Source organism: Lygodium microphyllum, chromosome 18 (assembly GCF_053477565.2).
Source record: "Lygodium microphyllum isolate KBCC chromosome 18, Lygodium_microphyllum_v1.1.10, whole genome shotgun sequence".
Taxonomy (NCBI): Eukaryota; Viridiplantae; Streptophyta; class Polypodiopsida; order Schizaeales; family Lygodiaceae; genus Lygodium; species Lygodium microphyllum.
Genome location: NC_141152.1, coordinates 97,480,152 through 97,499,433, shown reverse-complemented (window position 1 = coordinate 97,499,433; position 19,282 = coordinate 97,480,152).

Here is a 19,282-nt window from a genome sequence, read left to right as displayed (position 1 = left end):
TGAGATGAAATGGATTTGGAGCCATCCAAAGGGCATATGAGGCTCATAACGTCATGGCTTTGGAGCCTTATGATAATTCAAACAAATGGGACCCTTCTTGGAAGCATTAGTGGAAGAAAAATCATGCACATGATTTTGTAAGATTTTTTAAAAATACTTTCACTCTAATACTTTGATAATTTTGAGCATCAAAGTTGTAACGCGTGAGCTGAAGTTTTTGTTGGTATTTTTTTATAATTTTTTGGAGCTACGAATCGGGAGGTATGGTCAAAATGGTGGATGCCAACTTTTTCCAACTGCGGTGGAGACCACCTCCCAATTTTATACACACCCACAATTTATTCCCCACACTTAACACTTCCATAAAACATCATTCATTAGACTCCCAACCCTTTCCCCTCTCTTCTCCTCTCTCTCAAGCTAATAAACCATTAGAATTTTCCTCCTAAATCACCCTCAAATCATCCTTAATTGTAGTAGTAATGTATGAATTCTCACTACTCTCTCTCCATTATTGCAAGATATGATCTTATTTTATGAAGATTCTCTATATTTTTTTATAGGAGAGCTCTTGGACTCAAGCTATGGGGGGGAGAATGGAGACAACTCACCTATGATAGAACTTGATTAAGTACAAAATTGGTCAACAAAACATCTAGATGGAGCTTCCATATTGGTGGAATCACCTTAATGTAGCTTTGGTGATGTTAATTCCTATTCTATCTTAACCTCCTCCCTAAACACCCTCAAGGCCTATATAAAGAGACATTCTCCTTTGTAATTTGTAAGAGAGAGCCAAAAGGCCTTCTTCAGCCCTATTGAGCCTTCCCCATTCTCTCTCATGAGCTTATGCAGTTCATTCCCTTACTATAGCTTACGCATGCTCTATAGTGTAATAAGCCCATGCTATTGGTGTCCATATTGTGTATATTAGTTATATCTTGAGGGTTCTCCATCTCTTGTGCCCTCTTAAGTTTTATTGATTCATCTATTTTTTGTAGTTCTCTCTCTCTCTCTCTCTCTCTCTCTCTCTCTCTCTCTCTCTCTCTCTCTCTCTCTCTCTCTCTCTCTCTTAGTTTTCCTCTCTTCTCCCTCACAAGCTCCTCTCCCTCTTGCATAGCATCCTAGTCCACTCTTCCATGACTAGGTGGTGCCCTTATCTCATTCACTTTGTGGCAGAAGGGAGTTTGGCATAGTATAGAGGCTTCCATACCGAATTTCCTTTATCAGAAAGATATCACCTGGATTGGGCCACGAGAAGCACCACCGCAGCAAAGGCTCCCCCAAGGTTCCATGTAATCTATCTAGCATAACACTAAAACAAAAAACGTTAACCACACCCACACTAGACAAACAAACAGCCCTCTTGGCCTAAAATGGATAGGTCATTCTAATCCATGCAATACATGGTCTTCTTGGCATATACACCACATCCTATCAAACTAAACAAGATACCAAGGATAACATAAAATATGAGGACTAGCCTCATTCTACTCATGCGAGCCAGCTAAAAGCTTGATTTGGGCCCTTTGTAGATCCACTAGCCCAAGCCTTTCTACTGATATCTTAGTAATAAGGGCCAGCCCTTCTTGGGTACTATGAGCTAAATGAATGACATCATAAGGTTGATATCACTCATCTTCTTGGTCATCATTCAAACGGATCGCTTGTCCCAACTTTTTAGTGACTCCTCCTATAGGAAGAATCATGGATTTATGATAATTCAAATCTTCTTTAATTGAACCCTTACATATGTCAATGATACGATCCAAACTAGATAGAGCTTCAAGCCTAGGCACATCACATGCATGCAACTTAGGACGGTGCATATTGTCAGATATAGCATTATGGCCTTTAGTCACATCCTCTTGGGAATCCATCAAAGCATGTCCACATGCAATTCGTGGCCCTTCTTCTGGACACACCAACCATATATTTAGAAATTTTGGGTCTCCAAACCCATTTCATATTCCTTTTCATATTCTTAGACTGCCTCATTTTGCCACATTGGTCTAATGGACTCAATGTGGAATTATTACTATAGCTAGATGGCCTCACATCCTTAGCGCTTCTACTCAGCATTGGTGGACCTTGGGCATGGTACATCTTCTTCATATGAGATGTCTTTACTTGCCTTTTTCCACTCTACAAAACTGCTTATTCATAAGAACCATGCTTTTACTAAAAGGAATAGTATCTGCTCGAAAGCATGATTCATCCATAAATTGAAAAGGCTTCCCAAGAGCCTTACTAGTAGCACAACTAGGACCACTCATAGCACGCTTATCCATACTCATAGGCCCGATGGTCCTATCAATGCCGCCATCGCAACTACCTCTCGTGGAACTATTGCAAGCCTTAATGGGACTTGTTGGGTGTGAAATCCTTTTATTCCCAAGAGGCATATTATCACTACTCATTGCTTGTAGATTTTGGCTACCAAGATCCCCTGCCAAGGTTGTCTTGGTATTAGCGAAAGGATTTTCTCTTTGCAAAATTGATTGGATATTTGGATGCACTTGCAAGGAGCAGGGGAAACTCCAAAAGTTTTCCCAACATCTTTGGATATACTGCTTATAGTCAATCGCATGCCCCTTGGCTTCATTTAATGACTTAGGATCTCACATTCTCACTTGGATTTGCGTATTAATCCCTAAGCCGCTCATAAAAAGCTCACGTAGCACATCACCTGGCAATGCAGTAGTCCTTCTTCGCCAAAGCCTAAGAATATCATTAAAGGCTTTAGTGTATTCTTTAGCAGAAGGGTAAGACTCTTGTCTTATCTGCATAAGCTACCCTAAGACCTGGGTCATAGGCACCTTCTTTTCATATTCATCTAAAAATTTATCATACAGCTCCTCGAATGATTTACTTGACTCTCTTGGGAGTCTCTAGTACCATTTCCTAGCTTCTCCCTTCAGGGTGCTAGAAAATACAAGCATCTGATGAATATCATTGAACCCACTTACAAGGCAAGTTAGGCCATATTCTTTTAAGTGCAACATTGGGTCCTCATTTACCAACCCATGAGATACTAGGAGATCCCTATAAGGAGGAGGGCATTTAGTCCTCTCCTTTGGGATTAGCACTCAATCATTAAAATCTTCATATTCATGACCTAACTCTAGTGTCTTAGGGTCTCCAACCTCTTCCATTTCCACCTTTACTAGTGTAGGGAGGTTAATATTATCATTGCCATCCCTTTCTACCAACTCACAGAGTGGTCTAGGGAGTCCTATAGCTCTTAGCATGTCATTCTGATCCTTTCTTAGAGGATCTTCAATATCTTGCCCCTTCCTAGGCAGTTCCATGATGGCTTTATCTAGGAGCTTCTGCCCCTCATCAAAAGCAAACTTATCCTTAGCACTTAGGACCTGGGGACCGTGCCTTTTAAGCAATGGTTTTCCCTTTACAACTAGGGCTTCTAGCATCCTTGTGATACCTAAAATTTTTGCATGATGCCCGACCACATGGGATGTTTCAGCCATAACTGCACTCCATTGTATGTCGAGTTTTTCCCATGGCACTACGACTTTAGCATAATCACTTATTGATGCCATAACCGCCATAGCTTCCAACATACTTGTTCCATGCCCTCTAGGTTGATGGATGGTTATACATTATTTCTCTTGGGTAGAGACCACACCACCAAGGCGAACCTCGGCCCATGCCATCACATTAGAGGATGGGGTAACCACTAGCTAGTTACTCTTCTCATCACCTAAATTATCTTGCTCTACATAACTAACTAAATCCATTAGTAAGTTTTGTATAGGGAAAGCTAAGGTTTTCCATCCTTGAATGAACCCCATTTTATGGACAGCTTAGCACACTTCACATTATTGCTACCATCAACCTACTGTTCTCGGATGCTGCTAAGTACGAACAAACCATTAAGGCAACTGACAAGTTCAAGGACACACCTTTAGTACCAGTCTACATGATGACTAGAAGTCTATGTGGAAGATCCACTCATATTGCATTGTGAGTCCCAAGCAATAAATGCAAGCTTTAGGAGATCCTAGGATACTTAACCGATAAGTTGATTGGCAATCCAGTGACAACCTTAAGCCACTCCAATATCTCTTGGATGAGCCTAAATGGAGGTGGTCCAAGGTGCACAATTTGAACTTGAAGTACAATTGGGCCCTACTTCTCGACCAACAAGAAGGGAATTCTCAAGACACCAAGAAAATGACGAGTGACCTGTTGAGATGACAATCTCAACACATGCGGACATTGATGATGGACCACCTGGTTAGATGGGTCCACACCTCTACACTTAGCACGTTGGTGGTCATTATGACTCTCACATGGCCACTGACTCATTACTTATTATATTCAGGTTGTTACACCTATTTACAGCTGGCATAGTTATAGCGCCAGTCGACTAGTGTAGTCGGTTATGCATTGTTTGACTTAGTAGGCCACTTTCCTTTATGTTGTATCTTACCTATACTTTGTGTACATTGTAAAGAGTGTGGAGGAAGAGGAAGAAACCAGCAACAAAACGTTTTGGCCTCCATCTCTCTTCTTGTCTCTTGAGTGAGCTTCTCCTTGTGCATTCTGTGTGTGTTCGGCACAGCATCTTGAGCAAGTCCCCCCACCACGCGTTCAGGGCTTTTCCGCAGTTATTTTGGGCATCTGAGGCCATTTCAAGCCCCGTTTTAGAGCCGCAAGGTTGTGGACAGCAGTTTCAGGGTACACTGTGATTTCGACTGTTTTGACCGAAAGTAGGTGCGTAGGTTACACATTGCGAATTTGTAATTCTTGAGGTGTTTTCAGGAAGCAAACATAAGGTTTATCTGCAAACAAGTTGCAGATTGCATGTATTGTTGAGCAGATAGTGAAAAAGGCTGTCTGGTGTATTGCCGTGCACTACAAGTTGAGGGTTGCAGAAGATTTGCTTACTATTTGGTATTAGTTTTGTGATAATGGCAGAGAATAGTGAAAGCCCCATCATTGAGAAGCTCGACAAGAACAACTACCCTTCATGGAAGTTCCGGGTCACGAACTTCCTTATTGGAAAAGGCCTCTACGAGTTTGTTTCAGGTGAAGAAAAGGAGCCGGAGGTGAGTGATCCTCCAACTGCAGAAGAGACAAAGGCACAGAAGGAATGGAATGCAAAAGACAAGAAGTTCATGTATTGGCTGTCTGCAGTAAGTGACAATAATATGCTGGGACATATTAGAAATGCAGAGAATTCATATGCAGCTTGGACCATACTTGAAAGTATGTTTTTCATAAATACAAAGGCACGAAAGATTCAACTCAAGCAAGAGTTGAATACATTGAAGAAAGAAAATATGTCTATCAATGAGTATGCACTGAAGGTAAGGAGCATTGCAGATGCATTGGCAGCGATTGATACAATGCCCGATGATGATGATTTGGTGTCGTCTACCTTGGGTGGACTTAGCAATGAAAAGGCTTGGAAGTCTTTTGTAACTTCGGTATATGTCAAAAAGCCATTTCTAGATTTTGATGAGTTGGTCTCCCTTATGATCACTAAAGAGATCAACATGCAAAGTGAGACATCTGAAAGAAGTGGTGAACATGTCGAAGCTTTCTACTCCATTTCAGGAAGGGGACATGGCAGGTTCTCTTCAAGAGGCCATGGTACAGGACGTGGTAGTGACAACCAGCAAAATAGATTGAATCAGAAATTTGGCAATATGCAGGTTTCAGGAGGTCGTGTTAACTTTAGAGGCAGGGGGAGCTTTAGAGGAAGAGGTGGATGGCAGAACAGAGGTTCTAACAACTCTGGTATTGTGTATCACTACTGTGGCAAAACAGGTCATATTGCAGCCCAATGTTATGCTAAGAAAGATGATATTCGCAGTGGTAAGTTGCAGCAAGGAAACTATCATCGTCTTCACGACAGAATGAAGACAAAAATGAACGTCTGTTTGTTATGCAACATATGTTGAATGCTGTTACAGGAAAGGGAACACATGATGATGTTTGGTATGTTGATTCAGGTGCATCCAATCATATGACTAGCCATGCAGAATGGTTTGGAGAGATGCAAGATTTGCAAAATACAGGTTATGTGTAGACGGGTGATGATTCATGCCACCCAATTTCACACATTGGAAAAGTTCCCTTGTCCTTGCATGATGGTAAGACAAAGAGTCTTTGAGATGTATTACATGTGCCATCTATTACAAAGAACTTGGTGTCAGTCGGTCAAATGGTAGAGCAAGGGCTGCAAGTCAGATTTAATGCAAAGGGCTGCTTTGTAGAAGACTTCAATGACAAGTGCAGGTTGGTAGCAATGGGAAGTAGAGTTGGACGTATGTTTATTCTGGATGCTGGAATTCTTACTATGAATGCTGCTATGTATGCTAAAGAAAAAGGTGTTGTTGTGCAGATATTGAAATTTGGCACAAACGCATTGGACATGCAAATGTACAAAGACTGAAATTAATGCAGTCCAAAGGGTTGGTTATAGATTTGCCTACATTTAGAGTTGTAGAATTTCATAAGGTATGCGAAGCATGTTAGTTTAGTAAGCAGGCAAGACAACCCTTTTCACATGACAGAGATGTAAGTAGAAATATCCTTGATGTTGTGCATACAGACATTTGGGGACCTACACAAAATGTATCTCTTGGAAGCAGTTCATACTTTGTCACATTCATTGATGATTGTTCTAGAAAGCTGTGGATATATTTTATGAAGGAAAATAGTGAAGCGTTTGAGCACTTTAGAACTTTCAAGGCTACAATTGAAAGAGAAATAGGCTTGAAAGTAAAGTGCTTGAGTTCAGATGGAGAGGGAGAGTACCTCTCGAATGAGTTCAGTGATTTTCTGAGGTCTCATGGGATAAAGAGACAATTCACATGCAGATATACCCCACAGCAAAATGGGGTTGTAGAAAGGAAAAACAGGCACATTGTAAAAGTTGCACGCACCTTGATGGCTGAAAAGAATATGCCTAAGCATTTTTTGTCTGAGGCTGTTCATACTGCTGTTTATATTATGAATAGAACTCCCACAGCTGTAGTTCATGGGATGACTCCTGAAGAATGCTTTACTGGCAAGAAGCCTAATGTATCGCACTTGAAGGTATTTGGCTGTGTTGCATACGTTCATGTGCCAGATGAGCTACGGAAGAAGCTTGATCCAAAGGCAAAAAAATGTGTTTTTATTGGATACTCTTTAGAGCAGAAATGGTATCGCTGTTATAATCCTGTCACATGTAAGTTCAGAGTGAGCAGGGATGTCATCTTTGATGAAATGAGCAGTTGGTATGCATCTAGTGGTGATGCATTGGACGATGATGATGATCATGACACTCATGTGCAGGCTAAAAAGCAAGAATCACGAACTCTTAGTGGACCAGAGACATCATCTGGTAGTCCTTGGTCTGGGAGACTAAGAAGTACCTCTACATCTTCAGGTGCATCTAGTAGCACTACAGGTAAATACAAAGGAAAGAATAAAGTGTCAGATGGCATTGATGCAGATCTTGATGGAGACTCCAGTGGCTTAGAGAGCTTGGATGATGAGCTTGGTATTCCTTCTGTCAAGACACCAGGTGTGCACAGAGCTCATAGTAATGTAAAGGCTCCATTGAGTGATCCGGTGGTACACAGATCTAGCAGGGTTAGATACCTTGTTAAAAGATTTGGTTTTGAAGGTTATGCAACTCACCATTATGCTTATATGGTGAAACTAGTTGAGGATGTTGAGCCCACATGTTTTGAGGAGGCTGTTGGTCATGCTCATTGGGATGTAGCAATGGATGAGGAGATGGCTGCATTAGAGGCCAATAAGACTTGGGATCTAGTATCATTGCCAAAGGGCAAGAAAGCTATTGGATGTAAGTGGGTTTATAAGATTAAGCACAATGCAGATGGTTCTATTAGTAGGTACAAAGCTAGGCTAGTTGCAAAAGGCTATGCCCAGACATATGGCATAGGTTATGAAGAAACCTTTAGTCCAGTTGCTAGGATGGCAACTGTCAGATGTGTGATTGCTTTGGCAGCAGCCAAAGGTTGGAGGTTGCAGCAAATGGATGTGAAGAATGCCTTCTTGCATGATGATTTGCAAGAAGAAGTGTATATGGATCAACCAGCAGGTTATGAAGATTTAGAGCATCCCACGTATGTGTGCAGGTTAAAGAAGGCGCTCTATGGGCACAAGCAAGCACCTAGAGCATGGTCTCACAAGATCAGAGAGTATCTTGTCAATATTGGCTTTTATTTTTCTGATGCTGATCACTCACTTTATGTGAGAAAGGGAGATGCAGGTTTGGTCATCATAGTCATCTATGTGGATGACTTGATTATTACAGGTAATAGTGATAGTGGGATTGCTGAAGTCAAGGATTTTTTGAAGAAGAAGTTTGAGATGAAGGATTTAGGTGAGCTAAGGTACTTCCTTGGCATTGAGGTGATCAGATGTGATGATGGTATATGGCTATCCCAAAGACAGTATGGCTTGGATATGTTGTCCAAATAAGGTATGACAGCATGCAAACCACTTTCAGTCCCGTTGGAGTAGAATGTAAAGTTGAGTGCTGATGTTGGGGATGAGATAGAAGACCCTACTATGTTCAGGAGGATAGTGGGGAGTTTGATCTACATGACCATTACAAGGCCAGACTTGAGCTACGGTGTTGGTCCTGTGAGTCAGTTTATGCAAGTATCTAGAAAGCCACATTTGGATGCAGTCAGACGCATATTGAGATATGTGAAGTCCACATTACATTATGGACTTTTCTATGAGGTAGGTACAGATGTACATGTGTTTGGATACACAGATGCAGATTGGGCTGATAGTATGACTGATAGAAGATCTACTAGCGGATACATGTTCTCTCTTGGTAGTGCAGCAATTGCTTGGAGTAGCAAAAAGCAATCTACAGTTGCTTTGTCGAGTACAAAGGCTGAGTATAGAGGTGCTGCTGTTGCAGCATGTGAGGTAGTATGGCTACAAAAGTTAATGGCTGATTTGGATGTGCAGGTGGAAGGTCCAGTTGTCATTTATTGTGACAACATGAGTAGTATATAGTTGGCTAGGAACCCTGTGTTCCATGCCAGGACAAAACATATTGAGGTACACTACCACTTTGTGAGAGAGAAAGTACTAGCAGGTGAGATTGACTTGGTGTATGTCAGCACACAGGATCAGACAGCTGACATCTTCACGAAGGCATTGGGTACAGAGAAGCTTCAAAAGTTTCGAAGCTTACTTGGAGTTGCAGAGATGCAGTTGAGCTTGAGGGGGAGTGTTGAGATGACAAACTCAACACATGCGGACATTGATGATGGACCACCTGGTTAGATGGGTCCACACGTCTGCACTTAGCACGTTGGTGGTCATTATGACTCTCACATGGCCACTGACTCATTACTTATTATATTCAAGTTGTTACACCTATTTACACCTGGCATAGTTATAATGCCAGTCGACTAGTGTAGTCGGTTATGCATTGTTTGACTTAGTAGGCCACTTTCCTTTATATTGTATCTTATCTATACTTTGTGTACATTGTAAAGAGTATGGAAGAAGAAGAAGAAACCAGCAAGAAAACGTTTTGGCCTCCATCTCTTTTCTTGTCTCTTGAGTGAGCTTCTCCTTGTGCATTTTGTGTGTGTTCGGCGCAGCATCTTGAGCAAGTCCCCCCACCATGTGATTCTTGACATTACTAGACAGAGATAGCTCAGATGATGAATATGAGGATTATTGTTCCTTCAATGAGGAGAGCGGAAATGAAGTCAATACCCTAGAGTACGACACAGGGGGGCACATCATCGAACAAATACAAGTAGAACCTAGACCACGCAAGCAGAGTGCATTAAGCGAGGAGAAAGGACTCACACACAAGGATTGTGACCGAACTTGGTTGGAGCACGCAGGTGCAATTGGCTATGAGCAGGTAGGCCTAGCTCTGCCACATGATGCACCATTACTGCGAACTGACTCATCTTCTAAGCTACGACCACCAGGGGAGAGTCCCTCTTCTAGCGAAGAAGGAGAGTTTAATTTCAAATCAAAAATCCGTTCAGATAGTGACCCAAAAATAACTTGGTCTCCCAAGACCAGATCTAAGGGGGACCTACCCTTCCACCTACAATGCTAACGGTTAAAGGAGAAATGAGATGCACTGAGCAAAGAAACGCAGACAGACAAACAACGAAAACCACAAGACCTACCGAAACAATTCATAAATTTCAGGAAGAGAGATAGGGTGGTGATCTTGCTGAGAGCCAAACGGTAGGGGCAAGTAAGCGAACCAATCGAGGGACACTCCAAGGTCAAGGAAGTCCATGACCTGTCTTTATAGCAGATGAATTTGCTGAGCAAGATGAAGCAAATCTCATTACTCTCCTACGAGAGTATATAGACGTATTTGCTTGGTCCCTAGAAGAGCTCAAGGGAGTAGACCGGAGCGTGGTGACTCACAACTTACCCATGACGCTTGACGCAACGCTTGCCAAGCAGCGATCGTACCCCATGAATCCAAAGTATACTCACACGATTAAGGAGGAAATTGATAAATTGATGAGAGCAAGATTCATCTATGAAATTGAACACATGGATTGGGTCTCATCCATAGTCATTGTACTAAAGAATAATGGGAAGATTAGAGTGTGTGTCAATTACAAGAAGGTAAATGCAACTACCAAGAGAGATAATTACCCATTGCCGTACACCAAGCACATGTTAGAAAGAGTGGCTAGCAAAGAGGCCTACAGTTTTCTAGACAAGTTCTTCGAGTACAATTAGGTGCAAGTGCATCCTAATGGTAGGCATAAGATGGCATTTGCCACTAAATGGGGAGTCTTTGCCTACATCGTCATGCCTTTTGGATTGACTAATGCACCAACCACTTTCCAACGACTGATGTGTACAATATTCAAAGACATGATGAGGAAGGATTTAGAAGTCTTCATGGACGACTTGTGCGTTCACTCTACTTAGCAAGAACACTTAATTAGGCTTCAAGCGGTCTTTGAACGATGTCGGAGCGCCTCTCATTGAACCCATTGAAATGCTAGTTCTGGGTGAAGCATGGATGTATCCTAGGACACATGGTGTCAAAGAATGGCATTGCCACAGATTTCTTGAAGATCAAGGTCATTGTCGAACTTCCACCCCTAGTGGATTACAAGGGTGTTTAGTGCTTCTTAGGGCATACAGAGTATTATTGACAATTTTTGTTAAAGTACACATTGATTGCTAGACCTCTATATAAGGTATTGATTGTATTCAAATGGACCGCAGAGTGCCAATGTGCGTACAAGGAACTAAAAAATGCTCTAACCACCGCTCCAATATTACGAGCCCCAGATTGGACACTTACATTTCCACATGCACATCGATGCTTCGAAATTTGTCGTAGGAGCCGTATTGTGCCAACCTAGTGAGCACAACCTGGATTATCCAGTGAGCTTTGCTAGCACAAAACTCACTGAGGCTGAAATGAATTACTCAACTTAATGGCTTGTTCGTGGGATATCTCGGTTGTAATTAATTCCCGAGCTGCTTCGGAAGCTGCCTTGACAAATACAAATTATGACTCTTCCCAAGAGCATGGGAGTGTTCGGACTTCCATTGCTATAGGTTCGTCCAAGAGGCCTAAGTCTAGTCGTTCATAGCTTTGAGCCACCAAGGGCTCTCTCTCTCTCTCTCTCTCTCTCTCTCTCTCTCTCTCTCTCTCTCTCTCTCTCTCTCTCTCTCTCTCTGTCTCTCTCTCTCTCTCTCTCTCTCTCTCTCTCTCTATATATATATATATATATATATATATATATATATATATATATATATATATATATATATATATATATATATATATAGACACACACACACACACACACACAAACAAAACAAGTCGAGGCCTCCTCCAAGGCTTCCTATCTATCTTTTGATTGTTGGGGGTATATAATGGGGAGGGATGGTGTATTATTGGGCGGTGGGTGAAGTGGAGTGGTGGCGGTAATGTAGGGAGTCCACTACAGCAGACTGGTTGAGGTGGCTTGGAGGGGTGGTAGGCTCATGACCTCCCCCTCATCGACATCATCATCATCCTCATCATCGTCTTCTCCGTCGGCTTCCTCCCCATGGCCTCTACTTCATCACGTTATCTCCATGCCATCGTCATCTTCCTCTTCCTCTTATTTTCCCCTTGCCACCTGTCGATGAGACGACAGGGGGAAGTAACATTTTTCTAATTATTTTTAATAATAAGGGGGGGTTTCCTATGGAACGTTACACACTCTCCCCCTTAGAGAACTTGATTTTTCTAATTATTTTTAATAATAAGGGGGGGTTTCCGCTGGGGAAGACAAGCATTAATGGGGATTAAGACATGTGGGTTAGGACCCACCATGCATCCGCTGCGCTACTCTAATAACTCATAAGCATGCAGTCATTTAAAACAACAACTTTTGTATTAGATCTATCTGAGTTTGGATTACAAGAGAAGAGTTTATTGTAGTTACATCTCATTGGATATCTTCTAAGTTTTTCCTAAGTATATGGTATATTTTGGATCATTGGAGCTTGTACAATTTCATTCCTTGTAAGTTCAAGTTCTCTTTGAGTCTTTTTGGGACAATTGATGTGGTTATGTCGAATGTTATGGCACTCGGAGTGTTGGTATTTAGGGTGCTTTGGACATTCCCTTTTGAAATGGCCTAGTTCCTTTGAAATAGAAACCACGCGAGGATTTATCACTTGGAGTCACAAGATTCCTAGTCGTCCTTGGCAAGATTTTCTTCTTTAAACCAAATTGTCCTAGGATCCTTTCAGTAGACTGAAGTGGTCCTTTATCATCATGAAAACTTTGTTTCTGAATTGTCCTCTTTTTAGATTTGGACCGAGGTACATGGTCAATCGGATTTGCTTGTAATATTAAAGAGTACTCCCAAACTTCGACATTCTGGCAAGACCCAATCTATATTAGTCAAGAAGAACATTTAAGGAAAATTCATTGCAAGTTATAACTGTCATTCCTTGCTAGATTATCCCTAATCATTTTCAAGTTCTAGGCTCAAAATTGATGGGGAAGGGCAAGAAGTGAGTTTTTTGAGTGAGCTTTTAGGTACTTTTGCAAAGATCAAAGAAAGATATTGGTGGTAGAGCATGTATAAGGATGTTGCTCACTTTGTGAAAACATGTACGACATGTCAAATGTATTCATTTGTGAGACATCAGGATGGATTGCAACCCACATATCCCTTGTCTCTTTATTTTAAGTGGGTGGTGGATTTAGTCACAATGCCTTCATGTCTTTAGCAAATGAGATATCTTATACTTACTCATGAAGTCTTGTGGAAGGAAGAGCTCTACATACTAAGACAACAAATGCAGTGTGCACTTTTCTCTTAAAATAGATCATTTGTCAGTATGACTATGTGGGAAAAATTACACAATAGATAGCGTTAAATTGGATGTAGATGAAGCCCATGATTTCTTTGCACAGTTATGGATAAAGCTTACTTTAACTTCAGCTTATAACATTGAAGGAAATGGCAAAAGTAAACGAGGTCATCCACCTATTGTGAAGGCATTGGAAAAACCATGTGTAGAAAAGGTAAAATAGTGGCCACAATTGCTCCCTTATGCTTTCTGGGCTAATAGAACAACTCATATTGTTGTTATAGGATATTTGCTTGTTGAATTGATGTATGGTCAAAAATCTATCACGGTGTCATGGCGTTAAGAGTTGAAGCTCTACCACCGGGGCTTTTAGTGCAGAAGAAGGGTTTGGGATTCAAGATTCAGAAAGGAAAAATGGATTGGGTTTTAATAAGATTCGGGAATTAGAAATAATTTAGGTACAGAAGAGGAATTCAAGCCTTCTCACTTTGTATTTAGCATACATGAACAGAAAGGATAATACTAACTTGAATACATCAAATGCTTCAGGATACATACATCATTTCATAAATGATATTTTCAAATTTCCAATTCATTTATGAATGTCAAATGCAAGCTCTAATGGCATTTATTACATGTACAAAGATGGATTTCAATCCTTTGGGACAAGTATATTGATGCTAGAATCAAATACATCCAAGATTTGGGCCAAAGATGCATGAAATGGATTGAAAAGGAATAATTTTAGCTTCAGCCCTGTTTTAAAACAGAAAATTCCAGCCCATAAAAAAATTCAAAATGAGTGCACAAACTCAAGAAGAAGCACTCTTGATCATCTATGAACAATGTCCTGAAGAAAAGAGGTCATTTTCCTCTATTACAATCATAAAAAACCCATGTTTGCTCATAAAAATGGATCAAAATAATGGGCTGCCCTGTTTATGACTGGTTATTCCAGCCCATAACAGTCCATAAGTCTTCAATATCCTCACCCTTTGCTTGCCCCAAAGTCACTCAAGTACTTGGGCACAAGTCGGGCTTCATTGGACCAAGAATAAAGTAGAGAAGATAAGAGAAGTCGTGCATAAGAGCAGGCTGAATACTCTTCTCTCATATTTCCCCTCTTTTATAGACAGTTTCAGCATGCATTTTCGTCAGACCAAAGCGGCAGAGAAGTGGAGCTCTCACCAAGTTAACATCTTCGGTTGTTGGCCTGTTAATCTTCAATTTGCATGCTCCATTCCATGCATCTCAGCTCCAACTTTCTCCCAGTTTCCCTCAGGCAGAGTAGCCCGCATTTTGAGCCGAAAAATCCGGGCTGCTCTCTGCTCCAACCCTGGTCACTTTTTGACCAGCCTAGGCCACCTGCTGGTCACCTTAGTCAGTTACTTTTGGTCCCGTGTGGACCTAGTGGACTTTTGACAGTTTTTGACAACATTTTTGGGTTTTTGTCCATTTTTTTTGTACCTGAATTAATGTGATTTATCCAGCTGACTGTCAATTACTTCCAGATGTCCAAGTTTTAGGTTCCCATAGACTTATTTTTCATAAATGTACATGGTATATCTGCAAATTATATGCTAAATACAAAAGAACTTGTATAACTAATGTAGATATTGGATAATAATGCCTGAAAATATCTCATATAATTCCCAGTGAAACTCTTCTGAGTTCATAATAATCCCATGATTTATATCATGGACAGTAAACTCTTTGACATTCACCCCCTCCTAACCTGCACATCCTCCGGCATGTGCCATTTCATAAGATTACAGGTCAAGGAGGGTCTTCTTCTTCTTCATCTTCATTCTAAGTCTTCGTCTTCCTGCATGTCTTCAAGTAAAGGGCTTGTATCAAAGTCATCAAGTTCATAAGTTGAAGATTCTCTTCGTTTGAAGAGCTTGATTCGTTTCCCAGCTATTGGAGTCTTTATCATGGCCCCATCCATTTCAGCCAAAGAGTAAGTAGCATTTTTATGTACTACTTTTACAACATATGGTCCAAACCATCGCTTGGCTAACTTCCTTTGAGCACTATATTGATTATCCAGGCTGCTATCATAAACAAGAACCCAGTCATTCTCTTGAATAGCTCTTGGACGGAGTCGATGGTGCTTATCAAACCTCTTCTTATTCTTTAATCTTGCTGTTTTTAGCCTTTCAATGGCTATTTTAACATCTTTTGCCTTCTTTCAAGTTGCCTTATGTGTAAAAACAGCAATTCCTCCCTGTTCATGCCTTCATCCCAAGGCAAGATACTCCATGTGACAATGGATTCCTCAATAGGCATAATAGGTAGCTATCCATACATGAGTTCAGCTGGCATATATCCTGTCACTGCACTATGGGTTGTTCTATCAGCCCATAATGCGAATGGTAGCATTTTAGGCCATTCCCTCAACTTTCCTTTGCATGATTTTGCTAAAGCTTTAAGAATTGGTTGATGACCTCTTTCACTCTTACCATTGCCTTCAGGGTTGTAGGCTGAAGTAAGAGATAGCTTAATCCCCAATTGAGCAAAGAAATGGCGAGCTTCATCGGCATCCAATTCTCCTCTATCAGCAGTTACTTTAGCAACACATCCATACCTGCAAAATACTTCTTCAAGTAAAAATCTGCAAACAGCATGAGTGGACTTTGTTGTCAAGGCCTTTCCTTCCACTTGATTTGTGAGATCTTCTCTAGCAAGTACTAGATATCTCATGTTCCAAATTCCTGTAGGCATGGTTACTAAATCAATAACCCATCTATAGTGAATAGATAAAGGATAGATAGGCTGAAGCCCATTTCTATGTTTTACCATGGAATACATTTGACAAGCATGACAGGACTCAACAAAATGCTCAATATCTTTATACATGTTTTGCCACCAAAATTTCTCTTTTATTTTGGCAAAAGTACCCCATATGCCTCTATGACCAGCCAATAGGCTTTCATGGAATTCTTGCATGACCTGTCTTTGTGTCTTTTTGTCACCTAAGACACGAACAGGCACTCTTCCTTTCTTCTTTGCATGCCTCCAAAGGTAGCCATTTTTAAGAAAAAAACCATAAACTTTTCTCTTAATTCTCTTGAACTCTTCATGAGTCCATTCTTCCTTCTTTGTCATTGTGCTAAAAAATTGGCCAATTTTTAGCCAATCATCTGCATAATATTCTTCTTTAAAGTGTGAACAAACCGTAACAAAACATGGAATATGCTGTTTACTAGCTGTCCATTATCTTTCTTTAGTTGATTCATCCATCCTTGTTGCTGATGTAAAAGTTGTATTATCAGCTGAATCTGTTGTTCTTGCTGTAATTTTTGTTGTACCTGCATTAACAGCTTTATTTATAAACTATGATTCTTCTTCATCCATCATTTTTTCTTCATCCATATACCTGGCATGTGAAAGCATGTCAGCCTGGATTATCTTTACCTGCAATATGTTTGAAATCAGGATTTAAGGATTTAATATAGGCTATCCATCTTAGCATGGCTATGTTAGGAGTGGAACAGTTGGCTATCATGCCCAAGAGTGGTAGGCAATCTGTCTCAACTATAACATGTGCGCCCATGAAGTACTCCCTGTCACATTTTAATGCAGTTACTACTCCCCAAAGCTCTCTTTTAATTTGAGCATACCTTCTTTGTCATTCATTAAGAACCTTTGCTCCAAAGTGGATCACATATTTGTTGCCTTCAAGGTCGTCTTGACCAACTGCCCATCCTATTCCAATAGGACTTGTGTCCACTGTGAATATAATGGGCTGTCCATTAGAGTAGTTAGCCCTCTTTAAAGTGGGAGCCAAAGTCAGTATTTTCTTGAGTTTTCGAATAGCCTGAGTGTGTTCTTTTGTCCATAGAAACCTTTGGCCTTTTCTTAGGAGATGATAAAGACTTTCAGCAACATGAGCAAAATGTGGTATCCAAATAAGGTAGAAGACACATGCACCAAGAAATCTTCTCACTTCTGAAACATTAGTACATTCTTCTTGCATTTTGCTAATTGCATGTATTTTAGATGGAGAAGGCTTTCGGCCATATGGTCCACACATATGACCGACCACAAGGACTTCTTCAACTCCAAAAACAGATTTAGCTCCAGAAAGAGTAAGATGAACTTCTTCTAATTTAGACAGGATTTGAGCACAATCATTAGTATGATCAAAACAAACTTTTGACATCCAAGTTCATTGAGTTCTTCATTTTTCTCATGAACTTCACATCCTTTGATTGGAACATCATCAAGGAAAGGAAGAGTTAATTGAGGAATATAATCCCTCAATACTTTATGCATGGCATTCATCATGTGAGCTACTGAATTCGTAGCCCCTTGAGGTAGAGTACACATGCAGACTAGGCCAAGAGATGTCTTCATTGTAGTAATGTCACGGCTTTCCAAAGCAAGCTGAAATTGGTCGTATCCTGAATATAAGTCTCCCATGGAATAGATTGCCCTGCCTGCAAAAGCTTTAGCAAACTCATCCACAATTGGTTCTGATCCAACATTTCTAATAGTGACTTTATTAACGGGTTGCAAATCTTGAATGAATCGTAAAGATCCATTCTTCTTAGGTACGGTAAACCATCGGTTGGAATATGGAGCTAAAGATGGCTCCAATATTCGCATTTTTATATTTTCATTTAAAAGTTCCAATAACTTAGGCAAATGAGCCCTTGGAACCGGAATTGGTTTAAGATTCCAAGGCACATGTGGGACCGTAAAAATTACCATTGGAGCCACAATGCTTGGATCCACACAACCGATTTCATGCGGCTGAAATGAAAAGGCTTTACCATGGTTCTTTAACATATGCATGAAAATTTGTTTTTCAACCAGCAAGAGGAAAGAGTCTTCACCAATTTTCAGCTTTTGTAGACTTTCAGCTGTAAATTGATGGCCAATATCTTTAGGATCACGAAGGCTTGGTTGTTTGGATACCCTTTCTGCCAATCCTTCGCTTTCAGGTGGTAGAGGAGTAGCTACCGGCTTGACCTTCTTATCAACTGTTTTATATTTTATTTCTACTCTTGCTTCATCCTTGTTTGGCTGTCCAAAGCCTTCATAATCTGCAAATTCTTGAATTATGTCATACATATCCAATGTACATACCTGTGTGGACTGGTTTTCAACTTAATTTTCTGCATGAACGGCTGTATAAATTTTAGCCATTGTATCATTATAATTCAGCCCATAAAATAGACCTGAAATTTCTTCATCTTTAGGTAAAACATCAATTTGCTTCAGTTCTTGCTCCATATGACTCAAATACTTTCTTTCAGCCCTGTTCATGGCTGAAAATTTTTTATAACAGCCCACTCCATTGGCTGAAAAAACCTGCAAATCAGCTTTAGACCTTGCTTCCTTCATATGTGGAGGCAATTTTTTATGACATGATGCACTACCATAGCCTCCACTTATAGCAACGCTACTCGAAAACCCTTAAATTCTCGGACATTAGGAGGAACGGGATGATCTCTCAATCGATCCCTATTCCGATGGTGATTAGCACAGACAGTTAGGAATTGAATAGCCTTATCATTATCCTTGCTTCTTATCTGAGCGTATGATGAACCATCATCAAGAGCCTTTGTCTCTAAACGAGACTCGAAAATAAATGGTTGTCCAAGAATGATTGGATAACTACAAGAATCTTGAACAAAGAAATGAAATTCATCTTTTACATTACCAATAGTAACTTGTACATAAGGACACGCTGCATAAAGATCACCAGAAGAGTTATTGGCTGCCTTCATGCGCCACCCTGGGTCCACGTCAATGGGCCATCCACCATTCTCATAGAGACTTCTTGACATAACATTAATTTCAGAACCATGGTCTATAAGGGCAATGCATGGAGTTTCTTTCTCTCCGATTTTAACAACAGTTTCAGTAGTCGCCCTTGCCCAATGGGTACGGGAATAGTGACTACTTGGAATAAAGTGAGTTTCACTTTCTTCCTGCA